Here is a 24393-nt window from a genome sequence, read left to right on the forward strand (position 1 = left end):
GGCTTAAGGAAAAAACCTCATGTTCCTATGAGAGACTTGAGTTCATGTCTACTACTGGGTACCAGACATCTGAACATTTAGACTATTGGCTTTCCAGGCTCACGCTATTCAAACCGGAAAGTGAAACTACTCTAACAGTAGGGATGATCGCAAGAAATGTTTCTGTTTACACCACGACTGCCGACCATCCATCATTCTTACCTTGCACCTGTCCAAAGGCCTTCCTCCATCTGCGCTCCGGCAACTCTCACCCAGGCAAGGGCAGGGATGGAGGCTCTTGCCACAAGTAGCCCAAGCATGGACATCTTCCTCATCCTGCTACTCCACTGCTGACGTCAGGGTATTCCCTGGAGCTGCAAAAACCTGCCTTTGCTGCTCGAGGACCTTCTCTAGCACCATGCAAAACCCCTTCTCCTATGGCAGCGCTGCAGCATCCTGCGACTCACGGACTGGAACTGGCACCTGCAGCAAAGTTGCTCCTGGGAAACATCCCTCAGCCATTCCCTTACTGCAATGAGCTGGACTCCTACTCCTCTGCAATGCTCTTCCTGGACAGGTGCATCCTCAGCAACGAGACGGTTCTGCTGAGAGCCGCGGCTCTGAGGGAGCAGCCAGTCCTGCCAAAAGGCCTTCCTCCGTCTCCACTCCTGCAGCTCCCACGGAGGCACTGGGAGCCTTGGACACGCTTGCCACAAGTAGCCAAGCGTGGACATCTTCCTCATCCTGCTCCTCCACTGCTGACGTCAGGGAATTCCCTGGAGCTGCAAACACCTGCCTTTGCTGCTCGAGGATCATGTCTGGCAGCTCTCTGAGCCTCTTCATCTTTGGCTGCGCCACAGCATCCTAGGAGTCATATACTGGCAACTGGCACCTCCAGGACACTTGCTGCTCCTAGGATGCTTTTCTCTGGGAAAATCTTCTTGCATACGACCTTGCTCCAGATTTTACTTCTAGGTCTTTCGTGGCCATGTGCATCCGCGGCCACGAGCAGCTTCTGATGATCGACATGGCTCTGGGAGAGCAGGGACTCCTGTCTGTGGACAAAGAAAACAAAGACAACTTGTAAGAAGAAAACCTGGAGCTTCTAGATAGAAGAGAAAGGACTATTCAATCAAGGCAGGGCCAAGGGAGGAAACTTTCTAAAATGGAACAAGCAGCAGAAGCACAGTACTTTTGCAGAAGAAATTCCCCTCCCAGCACTTGGCTTAAGGAAAAAGCCTGATGTTTCTATGAGAGACTTGAGTTCATGTCTACTATAGGGTAGCAGACATCTGAACATTTAGACTATTGGCTTTCCATGCTCACGCTATTCAAACCGGAAAGTGAAACTACTCTAACAGTAGGGATGATTGCAAGAAATGTTTCTGTTTACACCACGACTGCCGACCATGCATCATTCTTACCTTGCACCTGTCCAAAGGCCTTCCTCCGTCTGCGCTCCGGCAACTCTCACCCAGGCAAGGGCAGAGATAGAGGCTCTTGCCACAAGTAGCCCAAGCATGGACATCTTCCTCATCCTGCTACTCTACTGCTGACGTCAGGGTATTCCCTGGAGCTGCAAACACCTGCCTTTGCTGCTCGAGGACCTTCTCTAGCACCATGCCAAACCCCTTCTCCTATGGCAGTACTGCAGCATCCTGCGAGCCATGGACTGGAACTGGCACCTTCAGCATAGTTGCTCCTGGGAAACATCATTCAGCCATTCCCTTACTGCAATGAGCTGGACTCCTACTCCTTTGCAAGGCTCTTCCTGGACAGGTGCATCCTCAGCAATGAGACGGTTCTGCTGAGAGCCATGGCTCTGAGGGAGGAGCCAGTCCTGTCCAAAGGCCTTCCTCTGACTCCACTCCTGCAGCTCTCACGGAGGCACTGGGAGCCTTGGACACTCTTGCCACAAGTAGCCCAAGCGTGGACATCTTCCTCATCCTGCTCCTCCACTGCTGACGTCAGGGAATTCCCTGGAGCTCCTAAAATCTGCCTTTCCTGCTCGAGGATCGTGTCTGGCAGCTCTCTGATCCTCTTCGCCTTTGGCAGCGCCACAGCATCCTGAGAGTCATATACTGGAAACTGGCAGCTACATGACACTTGCCGCTCCTAGGATGCTTTTCTCTGGGAAAATCTTCTTGGACACGACATTGCTCCAGTTTTTACTTCTAGGCCTTTCGTGGCCATCTGCATTCTCAGCCACAAGCAGGTTCTGATGATCGACATGGCTCTGGGAGAGCAGGGACTCCTGTCTGTGGACAAAGAAAACAAAGACAACTTGTAAGAAGAAAACCTGGAGCTTCTAGTTAGAAGAGAAAGGACTATTCAAACAAGGCAGGGCCAAGGGAGGAAACTTTCTAAAATGGAACAAGCAGCAGAAGCACAGTAGTTTTGCAGAAGAAATTCCCTTCCCAGCACTTGGCTTAAGGAAAAAACCTCATGTTTCTATGAGAGACTTGAGTTCATGTCTACTACTGGGTACCAGACATCTGAACATTTAGACTATTGGCTTTCCAGGCTCACGCTATTCAAACCGGAAAGTGAAACTATTCTAACAGAAGGGATGATTGCAAGAAATGTTTCTGTTTACACCACGACTGCCGACCATCCATCATTCTTACCTTGCACCTGTCCAAAGGCCTTCCTCCATCTGCGCTCCGGCAACTCTCACCCAGGCAAGGGCAGGGATGGAGGCTCTTGCCACAAGTAGCCCAAGCGTGGACATCTTCCTCATCCTGCTACTCCACTGCTGACGTCAGGGTATTCCCTGGAGCTGCAAACACCTGCCTTTGCTGCTCGAGGATCTTCTCTAGCACCATGCAAAACCCCTTCTCCTATGGCAGTGCTGCAGCATCCTGCGAGCCATGGACTGGAACTGGCACCTCCAGCAAAGTTGCACCTGGGAAACATCCCTCAGCCATTCCCTTACTGCAATGAGCTGGACTCCTACTCCTTTGCAAGGCTCTTCCTGGACAGGTGCATCCTCAGCAATGAGACGGTTCTGCTGAGAGCCACGGCTCTGAGGGAGCAGCCAGTCCTGCCCAATGGTTGTCCTCCATCACCAGTCCTGCAGCTCCCACGGAGGCACTGGGAGCCTTGGACACTCTTGCCACAAGTAGCCCAAGCGTGGACATCTTCCTCATCCTGCTCCTCCACTGCTGACGTCAGGGAATTCCCTGGTGCTCCCAACATCTGCCTTTCCTGCTCGAGGATCGTGTCTGGCAGCTCTCTGAGCCTCTTTGCCTTTGGCAGCGCCACAGCATCCTAGGAGTCATATACTGGCAACTGGCACCTCCAGGACACTTGCTGCCGCTAGGATGCTTTCCTCTGGGAAAATCTTCTTGCACACGTCCTTGCTCCAGTTTTTACTCCTAGGCCTTTCGTGGCCATCTGCATTCTCAGCCACAAGCAGGTTCTGATGATCGACATGGCTCTGGGAGAGCAGGGACTCCTGTCTGTGGACAAAGAAAACAAAGACAACTTGTAAGAAGAAAACCTGGAGCTTCTAGTTAGAAAAAAAAGGACTATTCAATCAAGGCAGGGCCAAGGGAGGAAACTTTCTAAAATGGAACAAGCAGCAGAAGCACAGTAGTTTTGCAGAAGAAATTCCCCTCCCAGCACTTGGCTTAAGGAAAAAGCCTGATGTTTCTATGAGAGACTTGAGTTCATGTCTACTATAGGGTAGCAGACATCTGAACATTTAGACTATTGGCTTTCCATGCTCACGCTATTCAAACCGGAAAGTGAAACTACTCTAACAGTAGGGATGATTGCAAGAAATGTTTCTGTTTACACCACGACTGCCGACCATGCATCATTCTTACCTTGCACCTGTCCAAAGGCCTTCCTCCGTCTGCGCTCCGGCAACTCTCACCCAGGCAGGGGCAAGGATGGAGGCTCTTGCCACAAGTAGCCCAAGCGTGGACATCTTCCTCATCCTGCTCCTCCACTGCTGACATCAGGGAATTCCCTGGAGCTCCCAACATCTGCCTTTCCTGCTCGAGGATCGTGTCTGGCAGCTCTCTGAGCCTCTTCATCTTTGGCTGCGCCACAGCATCCTAGGAGTCATATACTGGCAACTGGCACCTCCAGGACACTTGCTGCTCCTAGGATGCTTTTCTCTGGGAAAATCTTCTTGCATACGACCTTGCTCCAGATTTTACTTCTAGGTCTTTCGTGGCCATGTGCATCCGCGGCCACGAGCAGCTTCTGATGATCAACAGGGCTCTGGGAGAGCAGGGACTCCTGTCTGTGGACAAAGAAAACAAAGACAACTTGTAAGAAGAAAACCTGGAGCTTCTAGATAGAAGAGAAAGGACTATTCAATCAAGGCAGGGCCAAAGCAGGAAACTTTCTAAAATGGAACAAGCAGCAGAAGCACAGTAGTTTTGCAGAAGAAATTCCCCTCCCAGCACTTGGCTTAAGGAAAAAGTCTGATGTTTCTATGAGAGACTTGAGTTCATGTCTACTATTGGATAGCAGACATCTGAACATTTAGACTACTGGCTTTCCAGGCTCACGCAATTCAAACCGGAATGTCAAACTATTTCAAAAGCTAGAGATGCTTGGAAGAAATGTTTCTGTACTCACCACAACTGGGGACCATGCATCATTCTTACCTTGCACCTGTCCAAAGGCCTTCCTCCGTCTCCAGTCCTGCCGCTCTCACGGAGGCACTGGGAGCCTCGGACACTCTTGCCACAAGTAGCCCAAGCGTGGACATCTTCCTCATCCTGCTCCTCCACTGCTGACGTCAGGGAATTCCCTGGAGCTCCCAACATCTGCCTTTCCAGCTGGAGGATCATGTCTGGCAGCTCTCTGAGCCTCTTCAACTTTGGCAGCGCCACAGCATCCTAGGAGTCATATACTGGCAACTGGCAGCTACAGGACACTTGCTGCTCCTAGGATGCTTTTCTCTGGGAAAATCTTCTTGCATACAACCTTGCTCCAGTTTTTACTTCTAGGCCTTTCGTGGCCATCTGCATTCTCAGCCACAAGCAGGTTCTGATGATCAACAGGGCTCTGGGAGAGCAGGGACTCCTGTCTGTGGACAAAGAAAACAAAGACAACTTGTAAGATTAAAACCTGGAGCTTCTAGTTAGAAGAGAAAGGACTATTCAATCAAGGCAGGGCCAAGGGAGGAAACTTTCTAAAATGGAACAAGCAGCAGAAGCACAGTAGATTTGCAGAAGAAATTCCCCTCCCAGCACTTGGCTTAAGGAAAAAACCTCATGTTTCTATGAGAGACTTGAGTTCATGTCTACTATAGGGTAGCAGACATCTGAACATTTAGACTATTGGCTTTCCAGGCTCACACTATTCAAACCGGAAAGTGAAACTACTCTAAAAGCTAGAGGCGATTGCAAGAAATGTTTCTGCTCGCACCACGACTGCCGACCATGCATCATTCTTACCTTGCACCTGTCCAAAGGCCTTCCTCCGTCTGCGCTCTGGCAACTCTCACCCAACCTCGGGCAGGGATGGAGGCTCTTGCCACAAGTAGCCCAAGCCTGGAGATATTCCTCATCCTGATCTTCCACTGCTGACATCTAGGAATTCCCTGGAGCTGCAAACACCTGCCTTTGCTGCTCGAGGATCTTCTCTAGCACCATGCCAAATGCCTTCTCCTGTGGCAGTGCTGCAGCATCCTGCGAGCCATGGACTGGAACTGGCACCTTCAGCATAGTTGCTCCTGGGAAACATCCTTCAGCCATTCCCTTACTGCAATGAGCTGGACTCCTACTCCTTTGCAAGGCTCTTCCTGGATAGGGGCATCCTCAGCAATGAGACGGTTCTGCTGAGAGCCGCGGCTCTGAGGGAGCAGCCAGTCCTGCCCAAAGGCCTTCCTCCGTCTCCACTCCTGCAGCTCCCACGGAGGCACTGGGAGCCTTGGACACGCTTGCCACAAGTAGCCCAAGCGTGGACATCTTCCTCATCCTGCTCCGCCACTGCTGACATCAGGGAATTCCCTGGAGCTCCCAACATCTGCCTTTCCTGCTCGAGGATCGTGTCTGGCAGCTCTCTGAGCCTCTTACATTTTGGAAGCGCAACAGCATCCTAGGAGTCATATACTGGCAACTGGCAGCTCCAGGACACTTGCTGCTCCTAGGATGCTTTTCTCTGGGAAAATCTTCTTGCACACGACCTTGCTGCAGATTTTACTTCTAGGCCTTTCGTGGCCATCTGCATCCACGGCCACAAGCAGCTTCTGATGATCGACATGGCTCTGGGAGAGCAGGGACTCCTGTCTGTGGACAAAGAAAACAAAGACAACGTGTAAGAAGAAAACCTGGAGCTTCTAGTTAGAAGAGAAAGGACTATTCAATCAAGGCAGAGCCAAAGCAGGAAACTTTCTAAAATGGAACAAGCAGCAGAAGCACAGCAGTATTGCAGAAGAAATTCCCCTCCCAGCACTTGGCTTAAGGAAAACGCCTGATGTTTCTGTGAGAGACATGAGTTCATGTCTACTATTGGGTACCAGACATCTGAACATTTAGACTATTGGCTTTCCAGGCTCACGCTATTCAAACCGGAAAGTGAAACTACTCTAACAGTAAGGATGATTGCAAGAAATGTTTCTGTTTACACCACGACTGCCGACCATGCATCATTCTTACCTTGCACCTGTCCAAAGGCCTTCCTCCGTCTGCGCTCCGGCAACTCTCACCCAGGCAAGGGCAGGGATAGAGGCTCTTGCCACAAGTAGCCCAAGCATGGACATCTTCCTCATCCTGCTACTCCACTGCTGACGTCAGGGTATTCCCTGGAGCTGCAAACACCTGCCTTTGCGGCTCGAGGACCTTCTCTAGCACCATGCCAAACCCCTTCTCCTATGGCAGTGCTGCAGCATCCTGCGAGCCATGGACTGGAACTGGCACCTTCAGCATAGTTGCTCCTGGGAAACATCATTCAGCCATTCCCTTACTGCAATGAGCTGGACTCCTACTCCTTTGCAAGGCTCTTCCTGGACAGGTGCATCCTCAGCAATGAGACGGTTCTGCTGAGAGCCATGGCTCTGAGGGAGGAGCCAGTCCTGCCCAAAGGCCTTCCTCCGTCACCAGTCCTGCAGCTCCCACGGAGGCACTGGGAGCCTTGGACACTCTTGCCACAAGTAGCCCAAGCGTGGACATCTTCCTCATCCTGCTCCTCCACTGCTGACATCAGGGAATTCCCTGGAGCTCCCAACATCTGCCTTTCCTGCTCGAGGATCGTGTCTGGCAGCTCTCTGAGCCTCTTACACTTTGGAAGCGCAACAACATCCTAGGAGTCATATACTGGCAACTGGCAGCTCCAGGACACTTGCTGCTCCTAGGATGCTTTTCTCTGGGAAAATCTTCTTGCACACAACCTTGCTGCAGATTTTACTTCTAGGCCTTTTGTGGCCATCTGCATCCGCAGCCACAAGCAGCTTCTGATGATCGACATGGCTCTGGGAGAGCAGGGACTCCTGTCTGTGGACAAAGAAAACAAAGACAACTTGTAAGATTAAAACCTGGAGCTTCTAGTTAGAAGAGAAAGGACTATTCAATCAAGGCAGAGCCAAGGGAGGAAACTTTCTAAAATGGAACAAGCAGCAGAAGCACAGTAGTTTTGCAGAAGAAATTCCCCTCCCAGCACTTGGCTTAAGGAAAAAACCTCATGTTCCTATGAGAGACTTGAGTTCATGTCTACTACTGGGTACCAGACATCTGAACATTTAGACTATTGGCTTTCCAGGCTCACGCTATTCAAACCGGAAAGTGAAACTACTCTAACAGTAGGGATGATCGCAAGAAATGTTTCTGTTTACACCACGACTGCCGACCATCCATCATTCTTACCTTGCACCTGTCCAAAGGCCTTCCTCCATCTGCGCTCCGGCAACTCTCACCCAGGCAAGGGCAGGGATGGAGGCTCTTGCCACAAGTAGCCCAAGCGTGGACATCTTCCTCATCCTGCTACTCCACTGCTGACGTCAGGGTATTCCCTGGAGCTGCAAAAACCTGCCTTTGCTGCTCGAGGACCTTCTCTAGCACCATGCAAAACCCCTTCTCCTATGGCAGCGCTGCAGCATCCTGCGACTCACGGACTGGAACTGGCACCTGCAGCAAAGTTGCTCCTGGGAAACATCCCTCAGCCATTCCCTTACTGCAATGAGCTGGACTCCTACTCCTCTGCAATGCTCTTCCTGGACAGGTGCATCCTCAGCAACGAGACGGTTCTGCTGAGAGCCGCGGCTCTGAGGGAGCAGCCAGTCCTGCCAAAAGGCCTTCCTCCGTCTCCACTCCTGCAGCTCCCACGGAGGCACTGGGAGCCTTGGACACGCTTGCCACAAGTAGCCCAAGCGTGGACATCTTCCTCATCCTGCTCCTCCACTGCTGACGTCAGGGAATTCCCTGGAGCTGCAAACACCTGCCTTTGCTGCTCGAGGATCATGTCTGGCAGCTCTCTGAGCCTCTTCATCTTTGGCTGCGCCACAGCATCCTAGGAGTCATATACTGGCAACTGGCACCTCCAGGACACTTGCTGCTCCTAGGATGCTTTTCTCTGGGAAAATCTTCTTGCATACGACCTTGCTCCAGATTTTACTTCTAGGTCTTTCGTGGCCATGTGCATCCGCGGCCACGAGCAGCTTCTGATGATCGACATGGCTCTGGGAGAGCAGGGACTCCTGTCTGTGGACAAAGAAAACAAAGACAACGTGTAAGAAGAAAACCTGGAGCTTCTAGTTAGAAGAGAAAGGACTATTCAATCAAGGCAGAGCCAAAGCAGGAAACTTTCTAAAATGGAACAAGCAGCAGAAGCACAGCAGTATTGCAGAAGAAATTCCCCTCCCAGCACTTGGCTTAAGGAAAACGCCTGATGTTTCTGTGAGAGACATGAGTTCATGTCTACTATTGGGTACCAGACATCTGAACATTTAGACTATTGGCTTTCCAGGCTCACGCTATTCAAACTGGAAAGGGAAACTACTCTAACAGTAAGGATGATTGCAAGAAATGTTTCTGTTTACACCACGACTGCCGACCATGCATCATTCTTACCTTGCACCTGTCCAAAGGCCTTCCTCCGTCTGCGCTCCGGCAACTCTCACCCAGGCAAGGGCAGGGATAGAGGCTCTTGCCACAAGTAGCCCAAGCATGGACATCTTCCTCATCCTGCTACTCCACTGCTGACGTCAGGGTATTCCCTGGAGCTGCAAACACCTGCCTTTGCGGCTCGAGGACCTTCTCTAGCACCATGCCAAACCCCTTCTCCTATGGCAGTGCTGCAGCATCCTGCGAGCCATGGACTGGAACTGGCACCTTCAGCATAGTTGCTCCTGGGAAACATCATTCAGCCATTCCCTTACTGCAATGAGCTGGACTCCTACTCCTTTGCAAGGCTCTTCCTGGACAGGTGCATCCTCAGCAATGAGACGGTTCTGCTGAGAGCCATGGCTCTGAGGGAGGAGCCAGTCCTGCCCAAAGGCCTTCCTCCGTCACCAGTCCTGCAGCTCCCACGGAGGCACTGGGAGCCTTGGACACTCTTGCCACAAGTAGCCCAAGCGTGGACATCTTCCTCATCCTGCTCCTCCACTGCTGACATCAGGGAATTCCCTGGAGCTCCCAACATCTTCCTTTCCTGCTCGAGGATCGTGTCTGGCAGCTCTCTGAGCCTCTTACACTTTGGAAGCGCAACAACATCCTAGGAGTCATATACTGGCAACTGGCAGCTCCAGGACACTTGCTGCTCCTAGGATGCTTTTCTCTGGGAAAATCTTCTTGCACACAACCTTGCTGCAGATTTTACTTCTAGGCCTTTTGTGGCCATCTGCATCCGCAGCCACAAGCAGCTTCTGATGATCGACATGGCTCTGGGAGAGCAGGGACTCCTGTCTGTGGACAAAGAAAACAAAGACAACTTGTAAGATTAAAACCTGGAGCTTCTAGTTAGAAGAGAAAGGACTATTCAATCAAGGCAGAGCCAAGGGAGGAAACTTTCTAAAATGGAACAAGCAGCAGAAGCACAGCAGTATTGCAGAAGAAATTCCCCTCCCAGCACTTGGCTTAAGGAAAACGCCTGATGTTTCTGTGAGAGACATGAGTTCATGTCTACTATTGGGTACCAGACATCTGAACATTTAGACTATTGGCTTTCCAGGCTCACGCTATTCAAACTGGAAAGTGAAACTACTCTAACAGTAAGGATGATTGCAAGAAATGTTTCTGTTTACACCACGACTGCCGACCATGCATCATTCTTACCTTGCACCTGTCCAAAGGCCTTCCTCCGTCTGCGCTCCGGCAACTCTCACCCAGGCAAGGGCAGGGATAGAGGCTCTTGCCACAAGTAGCCCAAGCATGGACATCTTCCTCATCCTGCTACTCCACTGCTGACGTCAGGGTATTCCCTGGAGCTGCAAACACCTGCCTTTGCGGCTCGAGGACCTTCTCTAGCACCATGCCAAACCCCTTCTCCTATGGCAGTGCTGCAGCATCCTGCGAGCCATGGACTGGAACTGGCACCTTCAGCATAGTTGCTCCTGGGAAACATCATTCAGCCATTCCCTTACTGCAATGAGCTGGACTCCTACTCCTTTGCAAGGCTCTTCCTGGACAGGTGCATCCTCAGCAATGAGACGGTTCTGCTGAGAGCCATGGCTCTGAGGGAGGAGCCAGTCCTGCCCAAAGGCCTTCCTCCGTCACCAGTCCTGCAGCTCCCACGGAGGCACTGGGAGCCTTGGACACTCTTGCCACAAGTAGCCCAAGCGTGGACATCTTCCTCATCCTGCTCCTCCACTGCTGACATCAGGGAATTCCCTGGAGCTCCCAACATCTTCCTTTCCTGCTCGAGGATCGTGTCTGGCAGCTCTCTGAGCCTCTTACACTTTGGAAGCGCAACAACATCCTAGGAGTCATATACTGGCAACTGGCAGCTCCAGGACACTTGCTGCTCCTAGGATGCTTTTCTCTGGGAAAATCTTCTTGCACACAACCTTGCTGCAGATTTTACTTCTAGGCCTTTTGTGGCCATCTGCATCCGCAGCCACAAGCAGCTTCTGATGATCGACATGGCTCTGGGAGAGCAGGGACTCCTGTCTGTGGACAAAGAAAACAAAGACAACTTGTAAGATTAAAACCTGGAGCTTCTAGTTAGAAGAGAAAGGACTATTCAATCAAGGCAGAGCCAAGGGAGGAAACTTTCTAAAATGGAACAAGCAGCAGAAGCACAGTAGTTTTGCAGAAGAAATTCCCCTCCCAGCACTTGGCTTAAGGAAAAAACCTCATGTTCCTATGAGAGACTTGAGTTCATGTCTACTACTGGGTACCAGACATCTGAACATTTAGACTATTGGCTTTCCAGGCTCACGCTATTCAAACCGGAAAGTGAAACTACTCTAACAGTAGGGATGATCGCAAGAAATGTTTCTGTTTACACCACGACTGCCGACCATCCATCATTCTTACCTTGCACCTGTCCAAAGGCCTTCCTCCATCTGCGCTCCGGCAACTCTCACCCAGGCAAGGGCAGGGATGGAGGCTCTTGCCACAAGTAGCCCAAGCATGGACATCTTCCTCATCCTGCTACTCCACTGCTGACGTCAGGGTATTCCCTGGAGCTGCAAAAACCTGCCTTTGCTGCTCGAGGACCTTCTCTAGCACCATGCAAAACCCCTTCTCCTATGGCAGCGCTGCAGCATCCTGCGACTCACGGACTGGAACTGGCACCTGCAGCAAAGTTGCACCTGGGAAACATCCCTCAGCCATTCCCTTACTGCAATGAGCTGGACTCCTACTCCTCTGCAATGCTCTTCCTGGACAGGTGCATCCTCAGCAACGAGACGGTTCTGCTGAGAGCCGCGGCTCTGAGGGAGCAGCCAGTCCTGCCAAAAGGCCTTCCTCCGTCTCCACTCCTGCAGCTCCCACGGAGGCACTGGGAGCCTTGGACACGCTTGCCACAAGTAGCCAAGCGTGGACATCTTCCTCATCCTGCTCCTCCACTGCTGACGTCAGGGAATTCCCTGGAGCTGCAAACACCTGCCTTTGCTGCTCGAGGATCATGTCTGGCAGCTCTCTGAGCCTCTTCATCTTTGGCTGCGCCACAGCATCCTAGGAGTCATATACTGGCAACTGGCACCTCCAGGACACTTGCTGCTCCTAGGATGCTTTTCTCTGGGAAAATCTTCTTGCATACGACCTTGCTCCAGATTTTACTTCTAGGTCTTTCGTGGCCATGTGCATCCGCGGCCACGAGCAGCTTCTGATGATCGACATGGCTCTGGGAGAGCAGGGACTCCTGTCTGTGGACAAAGAAAACAAAGACAACTTGTAAGAAGAAAACCTGGAGCTTCTAGATAGAAGAGAAAGGACTATTCAATCAAGGCAGGGCCAAAGCAGGAAACTTTCTAAAATGGAACAAGCAGCAGAAGCACAGTACTTTTGCAGAAGAAATTCCCCTCCCAGCACTTGGCTTAAGGAAAAAGTCTGATGTTTCTATGAGAGACTTGAGTTCATGTCTACTATTGGATAGCAGACATCTGAACATTTAGACTACTGGCTTTCCAGGCTCACGCAATTCAAACCGGAATGTCAAACTATTTCAAAAGCTAGAGATGCTTGGAAGAAATGTTTCTGTACTCACCACAACTGGGGACCATGCATCATTCTTACCTTGCACCTGTCCAAAGGCCTTCCTCCGTCTCCAGTCCTGCCGCTCTCACGGAGGCACTGGGAGCCTCGGACACTCTTGCCACAAGTAGCCCAAGCGTGGACATCTTCCTCATCCTGCTCCTCCACTGCTGACGTCAGGGAATTCCCTGGAGCTCCCAACATCTGCCTTTCCAGCTGGAGGATCATGTCTGGCAGCTCTCTGAGCCTCTTCAAATTTGGCAGCGCCACAGCATCCTAGGAGTGATATACTGGCAACTGGCACCTCCAGGACACTTGCTGCTCCTAGGATGCTTTTCTCTGGGAAAATCTTCTTGCATACAACCTTGCTCCAGTTTTTACTTCTAGGCCTTTCGTGGCCATCTGCATTCTCAGCCACAAGCAGGTTCTGATGATCAACAGGGCTCTGGGAGAGCAGGGACTCCTGTCTGTGGACAAAGAAAACAAAGACAACTTGTAAGATTAAAACCTGGAGCTTCTAGTTAGAAGAGAAAGGACTATTCAATCAAGGCAGGGCCAAGGGAGGAAACTTTCTAAAATGGAACAAGCAGCAGAAGCACAGTACTTTTGCAGAAGAAATTCCCCTCCCAGCACTTGGCTTAAGGAAAAAACCTCATGTTTCTATGAGAGACTTGAGTTCATGTCTACTATAGGGTAGCAGACATCTGAACATTTAGACTATTGGCTTTCCAGGCTCACGCTATTCAAACCTGAAAGTGAAACTACTCTAACAGTAAGGATGATTGCAAGAAATGTTTCTGTTTACACCACGACTGCCGACCATGCATCATTCTTACCTTGCACCTGTCCAAAGGCCTTCCTCCGTCTGCGCTCCGGCAACTCTCACCCAGGCAAGGGCAGAGATAGAGGCTCTTGCCACAAGTAGCCCAAGCATGGACATCTTCCTCATCCTGCTACTCTACTGCTGACGTCAGGGTATTCCCTGGAGCTGCAAACACCTGCCTTTGCTGCTCGAGGACCTTCTCTAGCACCATGCCAAACCCCTTCTCCTATGGCAGTATTGCAGCATCCTGCGAGCCATGGACTGGAACTGGCACCTTCAGCATAGTTGCTCCTGGGAAACATCATTCAGCCATTCCCTTACTGCAATGAGCTGGACTCCTACTCCTCTGCAAGGCTCTTCCTGGACAGGTGCATCCTCAGCAATGAGACGGTTCTGCTGAGAGCCATGGCTCTGAGGGAGCAGCCAGTCCTGTCCAAAGGCCTTCCTCTGACTCCACTCCTGCAGCTCCCACGGAGGCACTGGGAGCCTTGGACACTCTTGCCACAAGTAGCCCAAGCGTCGAGATCTTCCTCATCCTGCTCCTCCACTGCTGACATCAGGGAATTCCCTGGAGCTCCTAAAATCTGCCTTTCCTGCTCGAGGATCGTGTCTGGCAGCTCTCTGAGCCTCTTCGCCTTTGGCAGCGCCACAGCATCCTGAGAGTCATATACTGGAAACTGGCAGCTACAGGACACTTGCTGCTCCTAGGATGCTTTTCTCTGGGAAAATCTTCTTGGACACAACCTTGCTCCAGTTTTTACTTCTAGGCCTTTCGTGGCCATCTGCATCCGCAGCCACAAGCAGCTTCTGATGATCGACATGGCTCTGGGAGAGCAGGGACTCCTGTCTGTGGACAAAGAAAACAAAGACAACTTGTAAGAAGAAAACCTGGAGCTTCTAGATAGAAGACAAAGGACTATTCAATCAAGGCAGGGCCAAGGGAGGAAACTTTCTAAAATGGAACAAGCAGCAGAAGCACAGTAGTTTTGCCGAAGAAATTCCCCTCCCAGCACTTGGCTTAAGGAAAAAGCCTGATGTTTCTATGAGAGACTTGAGTTCATGTCTACTATTGGGTACCAGACATCTGAACATTTAGACTATTGGCTTTCCAGGCTCACGCAATTCAAACCGGAATGTCAAACTATTTCAAAAGCTAGAGATGCTTGGAAGAAATGTTTCTGTACTCACCACAACTGGGGACCATGCATCATTCTTACCTTGCACCTGTCCAAAGGCCTTCCTCCGTCTCCAGTCCTGCCGCTCTCACGGAGGCACTGGGAGCCTCGGACACTCTTGCCACAAGTAGCCCAAGCGTGGACATCTTCCTCATCCTGCTCCTCCACTGCTGACGTCAGGGAATTCCCTGGAGCTCCCAACATCTGCCTTTCCAGCTGGAGGATCATGTCTGGCAGCTCTCTGAGCCTCTTCAACTTTGGCAGCGCCACAGCATCCTAGGAGTCATATACTGGCAACTGGCAGCTACAGGACACTTGCTGCTCCTAGGATGCTTTTCTCTGGGAAAATCTTCTTGCATACAACCTTGCTCCAGTTTTTACTTCTAGGCCTTTCGTGGCCATCTGCATTCTCAGCCACAAGCAGGTTCTGATGATCAACAGGGCTCTGGGAGAGCAGGGACTCCTGTCTGTGGACAAAGAAAACAAAGACAACTTGTAAGATTAAAACCTGGAGCTTCTAGTTAGAAGAGAAAGGACTATTCAATCAAGGCAGGGCCAAGGGAGGAAACTTTCTAAAATGGAACAAGCAGCAGAAGCACAGTAGATTTGCAGAAGAAATTCCCCTCCCAGCACTTGGCTTAAGGAAAAAACCTCATGTTTCTATGAGAGACTTGAGTTCATGTCTACTATAGGGTAGCAGACATCTGAACATTTAGACTATTGGCTTTCCAGGCTCACACTATTCAAACCGGAAAGTGAAACTACTCTAAAAGCTAGAGGCGATTGCAAGAAATGTTTCTGCTCGCACCACGACTGCCGACCATGCATCATTCTTACCTTGCACCTGTCCAAAGGCCTTCCTCCGTCTGCGCTCTGGCAACTCTCACCCAACCTCGGGCAGGGATGGAGGCTCTTGCCACAAGTAGCCCAAGCCTGGAGATATTCCTCATCCTGATCTTCCACTGCTGACATCTAGGAATTCCCTGGAGCTGCAAACACCTGCCTTTGCTGCTCGAGGATCTTCTCTAGCACCATGCCAAATGCCTTCTCCTGTGGCAGTGCTGCAGCATCCTGCGAGCCATGGACTGGAACTGGCACCTTCAGCATAGTTGCTCCTGGGAAACATCCTTCAGCCATTCCCTTACTGCAATGAGCTGGACTCCTACTCCTTTGCAAGGCTCTTCCTGGATAGGGGCATCCTCAGCAATGAGACGGTTCTGCTGAGAGCCGCGGCTCTGAGGGAGCAGCCAGTCCTGCCCAAAGGCCTTCCTCCGTCTCCACTCCTGCAGCTCCCACGGAGGCACTGGGAGCCTTGGACACGCTTGCCACAAGTAGCCCAAGCGTGGACATCTTCCTCATCCTGCTCCGCCACTGCTGACATCAGGGAATTCCCTGGAGCTCCCAACATCTGCCTTTCCTGCTCGAGGATCGTGTCTGGCAGCTCTCTGAGCCTCTTACATTTTGGAAGCGCAACAGCATCCTAGGAGTCATATACTGGCAACTGGCAGCTCCAGGACACTTGCTGCTCCTAGGATGCTTTTCTCTGGGAAAATCTTCTTGCACACGACCTTGCTGCAGATTTTACTTCTAGGCCTTTCGTGGCCATCTGCATCCACGGCCACAAGCAGCTTCTGATGATCGACATGGCTCTGGGAGAGCAGGGACTCCTGTCTGTGGACAAAGAAAACAAAGACAACGTGTAAGAAGAAAACCTGGAGCTTCTAGTTAGAAGAGAAAGGACTATTCAATCAAGGCAGAGCCAAAGCAGGAAACTTTCTAAAATGGAACAAGCAGCAGAAGCACAGCAGTATTGCAGAAGAAATTCCCCTCCCAGCACTTGGCTTAAGGAAAACGCCTGATGTTTCTGTGAGAGACATGAGTTCATGTCTACTATTGGGTACCAGACATCTGAACATTTAGACTATTGGCTTTCCAGGCTCACGCTATTCAAACCGGAAAGTGAAACTACTCTAACAGTAAGGATGATTGCAAGAAATGTTTCTGTTTACACCACGACTGCCGACCATGCATCATTCTTACCTTGCACCTGTCCAAAGGCCTTCCTCCGTCTGCGCTCCGGCAACTCTCACCCAGGCAAGGGCAGGGATAGAGGCTCTTGCCACAAGTAGCCCAAGCATGGACATCTTCCTCATCCTGCTACTCCACTGCTGACGTCAGGGTATTCCCTGGAGCTGCAAACACCTGCCTTTGCTGCTCGAGGACCTTCTCTAGCACCATGCCAAACCCCTTCTCCTATGGCAGTGCTGCAGCATCCTGCGAGCCATGGACTGGAACTGGCACCTTCAGCATAGTTGCTCCTGGGAAACATCATTCAGCCATTCCCTTACTGCAATGAGCTGGACTCCTACTCCTTTGCAAGGCTCTTCCTGGACAGGTGCATCCTCAGCAATGAGACGGTTCTGCTGAGAGCCATGGCTCTGAGGGAGGAGCCAGTCCTGCCCAAAGGCCTTCCTCCGTCACCAGTCCTGCAGCTCCCACGGAGGCACTGGGAGCCTTGGACACTCTTGCCACAAGTAGCCCAAGCGTGGACATCTTCCTCATCCTGCTCCTCCACTGCTGACATCAGGGAATTCCCTGGAGCTCCCAACATCTTCCTTTCCTGCTCGAGGATCGTGTCTGGCAGCTCTCTGAGCCTCTTACACTTTGGAAGCGCAACAACATCCTAGGAGTCATATACTGGCAACTGGCAGCTCCAGGACACTTGCTGCTCCTAGGATGCTTTTCTCTGGGAAAATCTTCTTGCACACAACCTTGCTGCAGATTTTACTTCTAGGCCTTTTGTGGCCATCTGCATCCGCAGCCACAAGCAGCTTCTGATGATCGACATGGCTCTGGGAGAGCAGGGACTCCTGTCTGTGGACAAAGAAAACAAAGACAACTTGTAAGATTAAAACCTGGAGCTTCTAGTTAGAAGAGAAAGGACTATTCAATCAAGGCAGAGCCAAGGGAGGAAACTTTCTAAAATGGAACAAGCAGCAGAAGCACAGTAGTTTTGCAGAAGAAATTCCCCTCCCAGCACTTGGCTTAAGGAAAAAACCTCATGTTCCTATGAGAGACTTGAGTTCATGTCTACTACTGGGTACCAGACATCTGAACATTTAGACTATTGGCTTTCCAGGCTCACGCTATTCAAACCGGAAAGTGAAACTACTCTAACAGTAGGGATGATCGCAAGAAATGTTTCTGTTTACACCACGACTGCCGACCATCCATCATTCTTACCTTGCACCTGTCCAAAGGCCTTCCTCCATCTGCGCTCCGGCAACTCTCACCCAGGCAAGGGCAGGGATGGAGGCTCTTGCCACAAGTAGCCCAAGCGTGGACATCTTCCTCATCCTGCTACTCCACTGCTGACGTCAGGGTATTCCCTGGAGCTGCAAAAACCTGCCTTTGCTGCTCGAGGACCTTCTCTAGCACCATGCAAAACCCCTTCTCCTATGGCAGCGCTGCAGCATCCTGCGACTCACGGACTGGAACTGGCACCTGCAGCAAAGTTGCTCCTGGGAAACATCCCTCAGCCATTCCCTTACTGCAATGAGCTGGACTCCTACTCCTCTGCAATGCTCTTCCTGGACAGGTGCATCCTCAGCAACGAGACGGTTCTGCTGAGAGCCGCGGCTCTGAGGGAGCAGCCAGTCCTGCCAAAAGGCCTTCCTCCGTCTCCACTCCTGCAGCTCCCACGGAGGCACTGGGAGCCTTGGACACGCTTGCCACAAGTAGCCCAAGCGTGGACATCTTCCTCATCCTGCTCCTCCACTGCTGACGTCAGGGAATTCCCTGGAGCTGCAAACACCTGCCTTTGCTGCTCGAGGATCATGTCTGGCAGCTCTCTGAGCCTCTTCATCTTTGGCTGCGCCACAGCATCCTAGGAGTCATATACTGGCAACTGGCACCTCCAGGACACTTGCTGCTCCTAGGATGCTTTTCTCTGGGAAAATCTTCTTGCATACGACCTTGCTCCAGATTTTACTTCTAGGTCTTTCGTGGCCATGTGCATCCGCGGCCACGAGCAGCTTCTGATGATCGACATGGCTCTGGGAGAGCAGGGACTCCTGTCTGTGGACAAAGAAAACAAAGACAACGTGTAAGAAGAAAACCTGGAGCTTCTAGTTAGAAGAGAAAGGACTATTCAATCAAGGCAGAGCCAAAGCAGGAAACTTTCTAAAATGGAACAAGCAGCAGAAGCACAGCAGTATTGCAGAAGAAATTCCCCTCCCAGCACTTGGCTTAAGGAAAACGCCTGATGTTTCTGTGAGAGACATGAGTTCATGTCTACTATTGGGTACCAGACATCTGAACATTTAGACTATTGGCTTTCCAGGCTCACGCTATTCAAACTGGAAAGGGAAACTACTCTAACAGTAAGGATGATTGCAAGAAATGTTTCTGTTTACACCACGACTGCCGACCATGCATCATTCTTACCTTGCACCTGTCCAAAGGCCTTCCTCCGTCTGCGCTCCGGCAACTCTCACCCAGGCAAGGGCAGGGATAGAGGCTCTTGCCACAAGTAGCCCAAGCATGGACATCTTCCTCATCCTGCTACTCCACTGCTGACGTCAGGGTATTCCCTGGAGCTGCAAACACCTGCCTTTGCGGCTCGAGGACCTTCTCTAGCACCATGCCAAACCCCTTCTCCTATGGCAGTGCTGCAGCATCCTGCGAGCCATGGACTGGAACTGGCACCTTCAGCATAGTTGCTCCTGGGAAACATCATTCAGCCATTCCCTTACTGCAATGAGCTGGACTCCTACTCCTTTGCAAGGCTCTTCCTGGACAGGTGCATCCTCAGCAATGAGACGGTTCTGCTGAGAGCCATGGCTCTGAGGGAGGAGCCAGTCCTGCCCAAAGGCCTTCCTCCGTCACCAGTCCTGCAGCTCCCACGGAGGCACTGGGAGCCTTGGACACTCTTGCCACAAGTAGCCCAAGCGTGGACATCTTCCTCATCCTGCTCCTCCACTGCTGACATCAGGGAATTCCCTGGAGCTCCCAACATCTTCCTTTCCTGCTCGAGGATCGTGTCTGGCAGCTCTCTGAGCCTCTTACACTTTGGAAGCGCAACAACATCCTAGGAGTCATATACTGGCAACTGGCAGCTCCAGGACACTTGCTGCTCCTAGGATGCTTTTCTCTGGGAAAATCTTCTTGCACACAACCTTGCTGCAGATTTTACTTCTAGGCCTTTTGTGGCCATCTGCATCCGCAGCCACAAGCAGCTTCTGATGATCGACATGGCTCTGGGAGAGCAGGGACTCCTGTCTGTGGACAAAGAAAACAAAGACAACTTGTAAGATTAAAACCTGGAGCTTCTAGTTAGAAGAGAAAGGACTATTCAATCAAGGCAGAGCCAAGGGAGGAAACTTTCTAAAATGGAACAAGCAGCAGAAGCACAGCAGTATTGCAGAAGAAATTCCCCTCCCAGCACTTGGCTTAAGGAAAACGCCTGATGTTTCTGTGAGAGACATGAGTTCATGTCTACTATTGGGTACCAGACATCTGAACATTTAGACTATTGGCTTTCCAGGCTCACGCTATTCAAACTGGAAAGTGAAACTACTCTAACAGTAAGGATGATTGCAAGAAATGTTTCTGTTTACACCACGACTGCCGACCATGCATCATTCTTACCTTGCACCTGTCCAAAGGCCTTCCTCCGTCTGCGCTCCGGCAACTCTCACCCAGGCAAGGGCAGGGATAGAGGCTCTTGCCACAAGTAGCCCAAGCATGGACATCTTCCTCATCCTGCTACTCCACTGCTGACGTCAGGGTATTCCCTGGAGCTGCAAACACCTGCCTTTGCGGCTCGAGGACCTTCTCTAGCACCATGCCAAACCCCTTCTCCTATGGCAGTGCTGCAGCATCCTGCGAGCCATGGACTGGAACTGGCACCTTCAGCATAGTTGCTCCTGGGAAACATCATTCAGCCATTCCCTTACTGCAATGAGCTGGACTCCTACTCCTTTGCAAGGCTCTTCCTGGACAGGTGCATCCTCAGCAATGAGACGGTTCTGCTGAGAGCCATGGCTCTGAGGGAGGAGCCAGTCCTGCCCAAAGGCCTTCCTCCGTCACCAGTCCTGCAGCTCCCACGGAGGCACTGGGAGCCTTGGACACTCTTGCCACAAGTAGCCCAAGCGTGGACATCTTCCTCATCCTGCTCCTCCACTGCTGACATCAGGGAATTCCCTGGAGCTCCCAACATCTTCCTTTCCTGCTCGAGGATCGTGTCTGGCAGCTCTCTGAGCCTCTTACACTTTGGAAGCGCAACAACATCCTAGGAGTCATATACTGGCAACTGGCAGCTCCAGGACACTTGCTGCTCCTAGGATGCTTTTCTCTGGGAAAATCTTCTTGCACACAACCTTGCTGCAGATTTTACTTCTAGGCCTTTTGTGGCCATCTGCATCCGCAGCCACAAGCAGCTTCTGATGATCGACATGGCTCTGGGAGAGCAGGGACTCCTGTCTGTGGACAAAGAAAACAAAGACAACTTGTAAGATTAAAACCTGGAGCTTCTAGTTAGAAGAGAAAGGACTATTCAATCAAGGCAGAGCCAAGGGAGGAAACTTTCTAAAATGGAACAAGCAGCAGAAGCACAGTAGTTTTGCAGAAGAAATTCCCCTCCCAGCACTTGGCTTAAGGAAAAAACCTCATGTTCCTATGAGAGACTTGAGTTCATGTCTACTACTGGGTACCAGACATCTGAACATTTAGACTATTGGCTTTCCAGGCTCACGCTATTCAAACCGGAAAGTGAAACTACTCTAACAGTAGGGATGATCGCAAGAAATGTTTCTGTTTACACCACGACTGCCGACCATCCATCATTCTTACCTTGCACCTGTCCAAAGGCCTTCCTCCATCTGCGCTCCGGCAACTCTCACCCAGGCAAGGGCAGGGATGGAGGCTCTTGCCACAAGTAGCCCAAGCATGGACATCTTCCTCATCCTGCTACTCCACTGCTGACGTCAGGGTATTCCCTGGAGCTGCAAAAACCTGCCTTTGCTGCTCGAGGACCTTCTCTAGCACCATGCAAAACCCCTTCTCCTATGGCAGCGCTGCAGCATCCTGCGACTCACGGACTGGAACTGGCACCTGCAGCAAAGTTGCTCCTGGGAAACATCCCTCAGCCATTCCCTTACTGCAATGAGCTGGACTCCTACTCCTCTGCAATGCTCTTCCTGGACAGGTGCATCCTCAGCAACGAGACGGTTCTGCTGAGAGCCGCGGCTCTGAGGGAGCAGCCAGTCCTGCCAAAAGGCCTTCCTCCGTCTCCACTCCTGCAGCTCCCACGGAGGCACTGGGAGCCTTGGACACGCTTGCCACAAGTAGCCAAGCGTGGACATCTTCCTCATCCTGCTCCTCCACTGCTGACGTCAGGGAATTCCCTGGAGCTGCAAACACCTGCCTTTGCTGCTCGAGGATCATGTCTGGCAGCTCTCTGAGCCTCTTCATCTTTGGCTGCGCCACAGCATCCTAGGAGTCATATACTGGCAACTGGCACCTCCAGGACACTTGCTGCTCCTAGGATGCTTTTCTCTGGGAAAATCTTCTTGCATACGACCTTGCTCCAGATTTTACTTCTAGGTCTTTCGTGGCCATGTGCATCCGCGGCCACGAGCAGCTTCTGATGATCGACATGGCTCTGGGAGAGCAGGGACTCCTGTCTGTGGACAAAGAAAACAAAGACAACTTGTAAGAAGAAAACCTGGAGCTTCTAGATAGAAGAGAAAGGACTATTCAATCAAGGCAGGGCCAAAGCAGGAAACTTTCTAAAATGGAACAAGCAGCAGAAGCACAGTAGTTTTGCAGAAGAAATTCCCCTCCCAGCACTTGGCTTAAGGAAAAAGTCTGATGTTTCTATGAGAGACTTGAGTTCATGTCTACTATTGGATAGCAGACATCTGAACATTTAGACTACTGGCTTTCCAGGCTCACGCAATTCAAACCGGAATGTCAAACTATTTCAAAAGCTAGAGATGCTTGGAAGAAATGTTTCTGTACTCACCACAACTGGGGACCATGCATCATTCTTACCTTGCACCTGTCCAAAGGCCTTCCTCCGTCTCCAGTCCTGCCGCTCTCACGGAGGCACTGGGAGCCTCGGACACTCTTGCCACAAGTAGCCCAAGCGTGGACATCTTCCTCATCCTGCTCCTCCACTGCTGACGTCAGGGAATTCCCTGGAGCTCCCAACATCTGCCTTTCCAGCTGGAGGATCATGTCTGGCAGCTCTCTGAGCCTCTTCAAATTTGGCAGCGCCACAGCATCCTAGGAGTGATATACTGGCAACTGGCACCTCCAGGACACTTGCTGCTCCTAGGATGCTTTTCTCTGGGAAAATCTTCTTGCATACAACCTTGCTCCAGTTTTTACTTCTAGGCCTTTCGTGGCCATCTGCATTCTCAGCCACAAGCAGGTTCTGATGATCAACAGGGCTCTGGGAGAGCAGGGACTCCTGTCTGTGGACAAAGAAAACAAAGACAACTTGTAAGATTAAAACCTGGAGCTTCTAGTTAGAAGAGAAAGGACTATTCAATCAAGGCAGGGCCAAGGGAGGAAACTTTCTAAAATGGAACAAGCAGCAGAAGCACAGTACTTTTGCAGAAGAAATTCCCCTCCCAGCACTTGGCTTAAGGAAAAAACCTCATGTTTCTATGAGAGACTTGAGTTCATGTCTACTATAGGGTAGCAGACATCTGAACATTTAGACTATTGGCTTTCCAGGCTCACGCTATTCAAACCTGAAAGTGAAACTACTCTAACAGTAAGGATGATTGCAAGAAATGTTTCTGTTTACACCACGACTGCCGACCATGCATCATTCTTACCTTGCACCTGTCCAAAGGCCTTCCTCCGTCTGCGCTCCGGCAACTCTCACCCAGGCAAGGGCAGAGATAGAGGCTCTTGCCACAAGTAGCCCAAGCATGGACATCTTCCTCATCCTGCTACTCTACTGCTGACGTCAGGGTATTCCCTGGAGCTGCAAACACCTGCCTTTGCTGCTCGAGGACCTTCTCTAGCACCATGCCAAACCCCTTCTCCTATGGCAGTATTGCAGCATCCTGCGAGCCATGGACTGGAACTGGCACCTTCAGCATAGTTGCTCCTGGGAAACATCATTCAGCCATTCCCTTACTGCAATGAGCTGGACTCCTACTCCTCTGCAAGGCTCTTCCTGGACAGGTGCATCCTCAGCAATGAGACGGTTCTGCTGAGAGCCATGGCTCTGAGGGAGCAGCCAGTCCTGTCCAAAGGCCTTCCTCTGACTCCACTCCTGCAGCTCCCACGGAGGCACTGGGAGCCTTGGACACTCTTGCCACAAGTAGCCCAAGCGTCGAGATCTTCCTCATCCTGCTCCTCCACTGCTGACATCAGGGAATTCCCTGGAGCTCCTAAAATCTGCCTTTCCTGCTCGAGGATCGTGTCTGGCAGCTCGCTGAGCCTCTTCGCCTTTGGCAGCGCCACAGCATCCTGAGAGTCATATACTGGAAACTGGCAGCTACAGGACACTTGCTGCTCCTAGGATGCTTTTCTCTGGGAAAATCTTCTTGGACACGACATTGCTCCAGTTTTTACTTCTAGGCCTTTCGTGGCCATCTGCATCCGCAGCCACAAGCAGGTTCTGAAGATCGACATGGCTCTGGGAGAGCAGGGACTCCTGTCTGTGGACAAAGAAAACAAAGACAACTTGTAAGAAGAAAACCTGGAGCTTCTAGATAGAAGACAAAGGACTATTCAATCAAGGCAGGGCCAAGGGAGGAAACTTTCTAAAATGGAACAAGCAGCAGAAGCACAGTAG

The sequence above is a fragment of the Aphelocoma coerulescens genome, unplaced genomic scaffold (assembly GCF_041296385.1).
Source record: "Aphelocoma coerulescens isolate FSJ_1873_10779 unplaced genomic scaffold, UR_Acoe_1.0 HiC_scaffold_65, whole genome shotgun sequence".
NCBI lineage: Eukaryota > Metazoa > Chordata > Aves > Passeriformes > Corvidae > Aphelocoma > Aphelocoma coerulescens.